Here is a 10159-nt window from a genome sequence, read left to right on the forward strand (position 1 = left end):
TCTGTCATCAATATGAAAATTGTTCTTATGACATATTGTTCTTATGAATCTGAATTATCATTTAATCTCTTTAATTCAATTTTGTACCTATGGCTCTTAAAATAATTAACAGAGTCTAAGTACCTCTGTTATTTAATATGTATTTTTGACAGCAAATTTCTAAGAACAGTAAATTGTGCTTACTGAACTTAAAATACTTTTAAAGTCAGATCACCATTTTTCATTTGGCCATCAGTACTACACAGGCAGATGTTGCCTTTCCTTAATAGTCTATGGCTCTAGATTGAGTTGTCGCTTTATTTAGAGAAGCAAGTCCATGGTGCACAACTTTTGCTACACAGACAGCTTCTGCTTAAATAACAAGTAGAAACCATGGCCAGGAGAACTCTTTCCTAATCATTATTTTACCTGGAACCAGAAACCTCAGTGATAGTGACTCATGCCTTTATCACCCCATATTTCAGTAATTGCAACATACCGCACATAGAGGTCTGTTGTTTCCAGGTGTGGGCTTAAAATTTTTTAGAAGAGGATGACAAAATCCCCCACATCTGCTCTGATAGAAAGGTAGGACCCTCAGTCAAAGGAAAAAAAAACCTTTCTGGTGTGCCGGGTGTGAGTGAAATCACCCTAGATTAGAGTGCAGGTGCAGAGTGACTCTTTATGCCAATGATGTGAATGAAAAGGGCACATAGCAAGGGCCTGCCAGGCATCACAGCCAGCTTCATGCCAGCAGAAACAATAGAATAGAATACTTTATTGGCCAAGTGTGATTGGACACACAAGGAATTTGTCTTGGTGTAGATACTCTCAGTATACATAAAGAAAAGGTACATTCATTAAGAATCAAGAATCATAACGTGCAACACTTAATGATAGTCATAGGGTACAATCAACAATCAAATCATACTAGGAAACAGTCAAGTGGGAGGGGATGGATGATAAGGAGTGGTGAGAAGATTAACAGTAATAGTAGTGTACACTTTGTAAATAGTTGAACAGTGTTGAGGGAAATATTTGTTTAGCAGAGTGATGGCTTTCAGGAAAAAACTGTTCTTGTGTCTAGTTGTTCTGGTGTGCAACCTAATTCCCCTACATGACCATATGCCTCACAACCAAAAGCCTGCAGTTCCCCATTCTTTAAAAACAAAAGAGGGGATGATCTAGTCACTGAAATGGGAGAAACACACCAGACAAAAGTTGGACATTCTGATGCTTATCACTCAAAAAAGATCCATTTATCAATCCAGATTGAGGGTACTCCATGCAAAATGGAGGTGGGCACAGGATCTTACTTATCCATGATGTCCTGGAAAAACATAAAAGAAGCAGTCCCAGAAATAACCAGACAGCAACTAAAACCTCAAAAGATACTTTTAAAAGACTACTAAGGAAATCGCATTCCAGTGCTGGGAAGTGGATTCTTCTTTCCTAATCATTATTATACCTGGAACCAGAAACCTCAGTGATAGTGACTCATGCCTTTATCATCCCATATTTCAGTAATTGCAACATGCCGCACATAGAGGTCTGTTGTTTCCAGGGGTGGGCTTCAAAAATTTTAGCAATTGGTTTTCTGCCTGGTTGCCAGATGGGCGTGACCTAGCCAGCCTCCTGCACCATGGGGGGCATTTTTGCCCTCCCTGGACTCCGGAGGCTTTCCTTGAGTCTCCAGGATGGCAAAAACAGCCTCCCGGGGCTCTGGAGGCTCTCTGGAGGTTCTCTGGAAGCCATTTCAGGCCTTCCAAAACTTCAGGGAGGCCCATTTTTCACCCTCCTCAAGCCTCCGTGCATGCCCTGCACTTACCTGCATCCAAAACAGGCAGCATGGAGACTCCTGGGAGGGGAGGGGCTGGGTGGGTGGGGCCAGCCAGGAGTGGGATTTGGGGGTTCTCTGAACTGCACAGAATCTTAGTTAGGGGCTCACCCGAACCCCTGTGAACCCCCAGCAGCCCACCCCTGGTTGTTTCTATATTGTATATATTTCTTTTTCTGTTATATATCTATATGTGTCTACTTTTTTGCAATTACATTTCTTGTTCTGTTCTTTTAAAGTCCCTGATTTAATAAGCAATTTTATAACTATGAATTTGTTACTTCTACTTACTTCTGAGTTACCTTCTACTTTCTCTTTCTTAAGGACATCTTTCACCATTTTTTGCTGACAAACCCAAACTTTTAAAATAGAGAGAAACTAAATTGTTTTTATTTTCCCAGCTGTTTTTAGTTATTCTTTCTTTGACTGCCTTGTTGCTGGTCTTTTTTGTTTGTACAAAGTCTGTTATTGTCGATGGCATTGTATGGCTGACTTGTGTTTCTGAATCTGCTGGTCTGCTACATTGGTCATATTGTTGCACTGCTGTATTTGTGAAACTTCCCCTGGTGTATTGGAATTTGCTGTCTTTGCTAGCTTAGCCAAAAGCTGGCCTCATTGCAACAGTAAGCACCATGCCATACTTCAAGGAAGAGGCTGCTAATTGTTGAATATGCAATGAGAGTGAAGTCTGATGTAAGACTTCACTCATAGGGTCATTCTAAAAGCAGGAAAATGAATGGCTGTCAGTGGCTGAAGTATCTATTAAAGGGAGATGCTGATGCATGCTTAGGCAGAGTTTTACCGGAGCTTTAATAAAGAGCTGTTGTGACTGGAAGGTTTGAGCCTGCTGTGAGCTTTGAGTCTGAAATATCAGAAGACACAGGGTCGAGTGATGAGGAAGGTTTGGCATTGGAATTGGAGCCTGCTCTAATGAGAGATGCAGACATGAGCCAGGAGGATGAGGGAGTGTCGGAAACTCCCTCCTCTCCAGAACCTTCCACTTCAATCATGCCTCAGGTGTCAGCAGCTGATCCACAGAACATACCAGAGTCCTTGAGTGATGACAAATGTTGGATTGATGCAAGGACTAGACGTAGGTTGAGACGTCAAGCACAATTTGAAAAGAAATGTCAAGAAATGTCAAGAAACGTCAAGTCTCTAATTAGAGAGACTGACATGCCCCTCCAAGGAATATAAGGAGGCGTGTTAGTTAAGGGCCCTTGTCTGGATCAAACTTTGTTAATTACTGTGCAGCTTTGAAGAAGCCCTCTGTTCCTGATTTATCTTGTGTTATCTCGGCTTGAAGACAGTTTCTGGGAAAGCTGCCAAGGACAATTACAGAGACAAGTTAACTCTGTGGTTTCTGGTATTATTTGTTCGTATTTATTTCTTTGGGACATTTGGACTCTCACTTGTGGCTACAAGTGAGACAGCACAATTTATTTCCTTGTTACTGCTGTCCTGCATCTTCATTTTGCCCACTATTTAACACTGGCGGTGTGAAGGTGGGATCTGCTGAGAACAAAGGACACAACAAGTAAGCCGGACAGGCATCCTTGTGGCATCATCAGCCATCACAGCCAAATGGCCAAATCACGACGTTCGCACCATCCAGCCCACTAGCTCCATTTAACCCAGCTGCCAAAGACTGGAGTTCATACATGGAGGTGTTCCATATATTCCTGGAAGCGAATGACCTTCTGGATTTGACAGAAAATAGGAAGAGAGCCATTTTCCTGGCTCATTGTGGACCCTCCATTTTTAAGATGGCTAAAGCTCTATCCGCGCCCACTGAATTGAAGACATTAACATGGATGATGTTAGAAAAAACACTAGAGATCATTACGCACTGGTGGCTTCTTCATTGATAAAACATCATGAATTTTACTGAAAGGACCAGAAGGAAGGAGAAACAATCAGTGAATTTGTTGCAAAATTAAGAGAAATTACAACTGGGTATGAATTCCTCAATGTGGATGAAACAATGAGGGATAGGCTCATGTTGGGCTTGAGAGACTCAACTCTGCAGAGCTGACTATTAGCAAAGCTGAAAATCACATTTAAAGCTGCTTTAGAAGAAGCCACCACCACAGAAGCTTCCCAACAGTCATTGTACCCATGAAAAAATAAAACAGCACAACTACCTCAAAGGAAGTGACTACAGTACACCAAGAGAGCACAGAGCAGGATGGATCCTCTTCAAAATTGCATTCAAAGACTTTGTGGGTCATCTTAAATTGACCATCGTGGACAAGGATTTGCCCAGCCTGCTCGGAATGGAATGGTTTGATGCCCTGGGGCTAGAAGTGACTGACATCAACATCATCCAAGAAGATGACATTGAGAAGATGCTGCTGCAGGAGTTCCAGAATGTCTTCAATGGGATCCCTATTTCTTTTAGCCTAGACCCCACTTCTGTGCCTGTCAGAATGAGGGTTCATTCACGTAGGGTTCACGTAGGGTTCTCCGACCCAAAATAGATGAACAATTAGACAAACTAATTGCCCAGGGGGGGTGGAGTCGGTTGACCATGCTAGGTGGGAGACACCTATTGTTACACCAATCAAGCAAGATGGCTCGGTCTGTATCTGCACTGACTACAAATGTACCATCAGTAAGGCACTACAACAAAGCCTGTGCCAGTAGTACATACCTGTTGCATTCCCGGAGAAAAGGAAAAACTTTCATAAAACTTGATCTAGCCCAGGCATATCAGCAGTTACCAGTAAATGATGCCACTGCAGAAGCACAGTCTATTGTAATGCACAGAGGAGCATTTAAATGCCACAGGTTGCAATTAAGGCTGAGCGTGGCAAAGCATCATGGAATGCCTCCTAGAGGGCATTCTGGAGGTGGTGCCATACTCTGATGATGTCCTCATGTCTGCCAGCAACAAAGAGCAATTAAGTCATCAGTTATGGATAGTACCAAGTAGATTTCAGGAAGCAGGGCTTAAAGTTAAAAAAGAAAAATGCCAGATAGCAGTGCCCCAAGTTGAATTTCTGGGATACTTAATTGATGGGACAGGCATACACCCTACCAACAGCAAATTAAAAGCTATAAAGGAAGCCCTCACTCCAACAAATAAGACAGAACTTCAAGCATTCCTCTTGTTGCTGAATTTTTACATTATGTTTTTGCCACAGAAAGCTGCAATTGTTGAACCCTTTCACCGATTACTTGATAAAAAGACAGTCTGGACATGGGGATGGAATGAAATAGCTACTTTCACTGCCATAAAATAACTTTTAACTTCAAATAGCATCCTTGTACAATACAATGAGACCTTGCCTCTCATGTTAACCTGTGACCTTTTGGAATAGTGGTGGTCCTTAGCCACAGGATGCCAAATGGTAATGAGGCCCCAGTTGCATTCTATTCAAAAACATTCTCCAAAGCCAAATGGAACAAACCACCTTTGTTTTTAGAATCTTGCAACATTTTCAAGTTTATCTTTGCTTTTTCCCCTCACCAAATATATATTTAATATTGTTTTATTTAATTCTTCAAAATATTTTTTCTTCAGTTTTATTGGTATTATTTGAAATAAATATAGTAATTTGGCAAGATATTCATTTTTATGATGTCTCTTTCCATCAATGATATTTGTAGATTTTTCTACTTGTCCAAATGCATTTTAATTTGTTGCGCCAATTTATAATAATTATTTTCCTTAATCATTACATAACTTTGATGTTAGTTGGATTCCTACATATTTAACTTTCTTGACTATGTGTATACCTATTTTCCTCATTAGTTCTTTTTTCTGTATGTCTGTAACATTTTTAATTATTATTTTGTTTTTTCTTTATTTATTTTCAGTCTTGCAACTTCATCATATTCTTCTATTTTCCTAATTAGTTTAAGTCCATTTTCTTGTGGGTCTTCCAAGATAAAGACCAAATCACCTGCAAATGCCTGTAGTTTATATTGTTCCTTTTTTATTTCTATACCTTTTATTTCTATGTCTTGCTTAATATTTCTATTTAGCACTTCCAATGTCAATATGAATAGTAAAGGAGATAGTGGGTATTCTTGTCTTGTGCCTTTTTAAATATTAAAATTCTCTTTCATATCTCCATTTACCATCAACTTTGCTGTTTATTTATGGTATATTGCCTTTATCATGTTCATAAATCTCTCATCAAAGTCCATAGATTTTAATTGTAACATAAATTGCCAATTTACATTATCAGATGCTTTCTGTGCATCTAAGAAGATCAACACCATTTGTTTTCCAGGGTATGCTTCATAACATTCCAATGTATTTAAAATCATTCTCATATTGTTTTTAATCTGTCTCTTAGGAAAGAAGCCATTTTGAATTGAATGTATAAATGTATTTAGAAACATTCTTAGTCTCTCTGCCATTATTGAAGCATATATTTTATAGTGTTCAGTAAAGATATGGACCTATATATTTTTTTAATCTGCATTAAATCTGAGTCTTCTTTTGGAATCAAAGTAATATTTGCTTCCATACACGAATTTGGTACCTTTGCATCAATCAATATTTTATTAGAGACTTCCAACACTGATGTGCCTAAAGTATCTTGTAAACATGTGTATAGTTCAGTTGGCAGCCCATCTGGTCCTGGTGTTTTATTCTTTTGTCTCTTGATCACTTCTGACAATTCCATCATTGATATTCGTTCATCTATTCTCAAAAGAACAGAACCAGCCATCAGCAGACCAGATGGACAATCTAGGGAGGTATTTTGTCTCCCTGGAGCAAAAATCAAAGATGTGGCTGAGAACCTAACCAAAATAATTTACATTGGGATGACACAGCAAAGAACATGAGTACAATATTGAGAGATTATAAGCAACTAGGCAACAAAGATAAACAGGAGCACAAAGTAGTGTTCTCATCAGTACTCCCAACGAAAGATCAATACCTATTGAGGGGACTAATAATTCTAGAAATAACCCACTGGCTAACGGGTTGGTGTTGCCAAGAAAACTTTGGTTTCCTGGACCATGGACTGCATTACCTCACAAGGAACTCTTGGCAAGGGATGGGCTGCGGAAACAGAGAAAAATATATTCAGAAAAAGACTGCCCCAACTCATCAGAAGGACTTTAAACTAAAATTGAAGTGGGAGGGTGACCAATCTTTAGAATCTCTAGAATACAAAACCAATTATAAATCCCAAGAAAACAAATTAAACAATGAGGTAAGGAGTAAGGAGAAAAAGAAAAACTCAAACAAGTCTTAAATGACTATGTACAATGCTCAAAGCTTGCGGAACAAAGGGTGAACTAGAAGCAGTAGTACACGAGGGCAGGTTTGAAATAGTTGCTGTTACAGAAACCTGGTGGAATGAAACCCATGGCTGGAATGTACTGATGGATGGATACTAATTGTTCAAAAGAAACAGATTGTCAGCCTCCACAAAGTTTTCTTGACATCTTTTGCTGCTTGCTTCCTGATGGCTGCCATAGAAATGGAGGGAGGTATTTGGGAGGGGAAGTTTGCTGGAGAGTGAAGACATTTTCTGTGTGAACTAAAAAGGGGGATGCTTTCCTGCTTACCACGCAGCTGCATAGGCTTATCTCTACTAAGCCAAGGTCAACCATCTTGGCATACCACATGAGTGAAAAACCACCTAAAGATGTATCCCTCATGACATTATAAACACCTCAGATTGGATGACCAGTCTGGACTTTTGGAGGCGGGAACTTGGGATAACTTTCAATATGTAATATTCATGCCTATTTGCTTCAGATCTTGCTTTCTTTTGTTGCTATAACTTCAAACTCAGTAAAAGTATTTTTTCTCTAGATCAATGGAGTTGAAGGATTTCTTTCTTGGGTTTTGAATGAGGCAATGCTGACATAGATTAACAAAATAGGAGATGGAGTTGCACTAAACATATGTAAGAGATCACTACATATCTACAGCAATGTACATGATCAAAGATAAAACCCCTCCAGAATGTATATGGGTCAATATAAAAGGAAAAAAGTGACATTGCCATAAGTGTATAGGTCACCCAATCAATCAGATGAAATAGATGAACTCTGTTGTAGTTGAGCAATGAGAGGCTAGACCAGGGCTTGGGTGCAACAAGACTTTATTGGAACAATAAAGGACTGAATGTGTTAGCCCTGCCTGGAGCAGGCTTCCAGCGATCAGCGGCTGGCTGGACCCTGCAGCTGGCTTTTATAGCCGGCTGTCGAGGGAGGCCAGCCAATGAGGGGCAGCAAACGCCCCCGCAGCATGAACGGACCTGGGTGGGAACTTTGGCAAGTTCCAGGGACATAACACCCCTTCCCCCCAGATGCGAACATGCATAGTCACTTAAATAAGCGGGCGGTCTGTGCTGGTGCCCCGAGCGTCGTAACTCCAGTGAGTTACCAAGTGTCTCAGAGTCCAAGGAACCCGGTAGGGTTGGTGATGGGGTGCAGCCTCGCTCTGGGGTTTGCACTGGCACCGGTGTGGTGCTTCTGGTTGGCGATGTTGTGGTCCCGTCTACTGGTGCCGGTGGCGGACCCATCTGGCAGTCCTGGTCTACTGCCAACTCTCCTGGTCCGGGTGTTGGTGGTGCAGTGGCTCTGGCATGGTCTTCGATGGGAGCTTGGTGTGGCACCTGGGGGTCGACCTGAGCCCACAATCCGACACTGGCGAGGGTACCCTGTCGTTTCCTTAGCTGATCCAGGTGTCTTCTCCAGATGCGGCCATCTTCCAGCTGGACTCGGTACGACCGGGGGCCGGTGATGGCTACTATCACTCCTGGGATCCACAGCGGGTCTCCGGCATAGTTCCTCGCAAATACGAGTTCTTGCAAGACAAAATCTCTGACCCCCGTCATTGAAGCGAGAGGGGTGTCAGGACAATAGTGAGGGTGGAGCCTATCCAACACAGTTCTTAGGCGCCTACCCATTAGAAGTTCTGCAGGGGACTTGTTGGTGACCATGCAAGGGGTCGAGTGTTGGCTCAGCAAGAAACGGGAGAGCCTGTGATGCCAATCTTCTTTGCTGAATCTGGCTAATGCTTCTTTTGTGGATCTAACGGCTCGTTCTGCCAATCCGTTGCTGGCAGGATGGAAGGGAGCCGTGAAGATATGTCGGATGCCAAGATTTGTGGCAAAACGGCTAAATTCTGTTGAGGCAAACTGGGGGCCGTTATCTGAAACAATGGTGTCTGGTAACCCGTGTGTTACGAATAGGCGAGTTAGAGCCTTGGTAACTGCTAGCGTGGTGGTTGTGGATAGTTGGGCCACATCGATCCATTTTGAGTATGAATCTACGACCACCAAGAAGGTCTTGCCGTGAATCGGACCCGCTAAGTCAATGTGTAGCCTTGACCAAGGTGCGTTGGCGCTCTCCCACTTTGTGGGGGTGGTGACTGGAGGGGATGGTCTGGATTCCTGGCAGGGTTGGCATGAGCTTACCCACTTGACGATGTCGTCGTCCAGGCCCGGCCACCAGACGTAGCTTCGTGCCAACGCCTTCATCCGGACGATGCCCGGGTGGCCCTCGTGTAGTGCCTCTAAGACTGGTGTGCAAAGTGAGGCCGGAATAACCACCCGGGTGCCCCACAGCAGGCAGCCCTGTATGCTAGACAGCTCCTGTTAACGGGTCTTAAAAGGTGTGAATTCGGCTGAGAGATTTGAGCCCGGCCACCCCCTCCTCACCCAGTCCAGTACCTGGGCGATGGTTTTGTCCGTCTTGGATTTGGTGGCGATGTCGAGAGCGGTGACAGGGAGGTCGAGCTCGGTGACATCGAAGATGGCGTGGACCGGGGCCGGGTCTTCTGCTGGAGCTGGCAGGGGGCAGCGGCTGAGGGCGTCTGCGTGACTTAACGTTTTTCCTGGGCGGTGGATGAGCTTGTACGAATAGGCCGCCAGGAACAAAGTCCACCTCGTCATTCTTGGAGACAACACTTGGGGAGTCTGCTTGTCCCCGGAAAGAAGACCCAGGAGAGGCTTGTGGTCCGTGATTAGCTCAAAGTTGTGGCCAAACAGGAATTCATGAAATTTCTTAACCGCGGCCACTGCGGCTAAAGCCTCCTTGTCGATCTGACTATAGTTACGCTCTGTTGCTGAGAGCGTTCTGGAAAAGAAGGCAATCGGTGCCTCAGAGCCGTTGGGTAGTCTATGGCTTAATACGGCGCCAATCCCAAAAGGGGAAGCATCCGCGGCTAGTACCAGTGGAAGGTGTGGGTCGAATTGAATGAGGACCGCGTCAGATGTGAGCAGTGATTTGACTGCGCGAAAAGCGGTGTCTTCCTTGTGTCCCCAGTGCCAAGGTGCTTTTTTATCTAAGAGCCTGTGTAGAGGCTCTGCTACTGATGCTTTGTGAGGTAGAAATGATGCATAAAAGTTCAATAATCCCAAA

Source organism: Pseudonaja textilis, chromosome 8 (assembly GCF_049901715.1).
Source record: "Pseudonaja textilis isolate UNSWEBS1 chromosome 8, rPseTex1.2, whole genome shotgun sequence".
NCBI classification, from domain to species: Eukaryota; Metazoa; Chordata; class Lepidosauria; order Squamata; family Elapidae; genus Pseudonaja; species Pseudonaja textilis.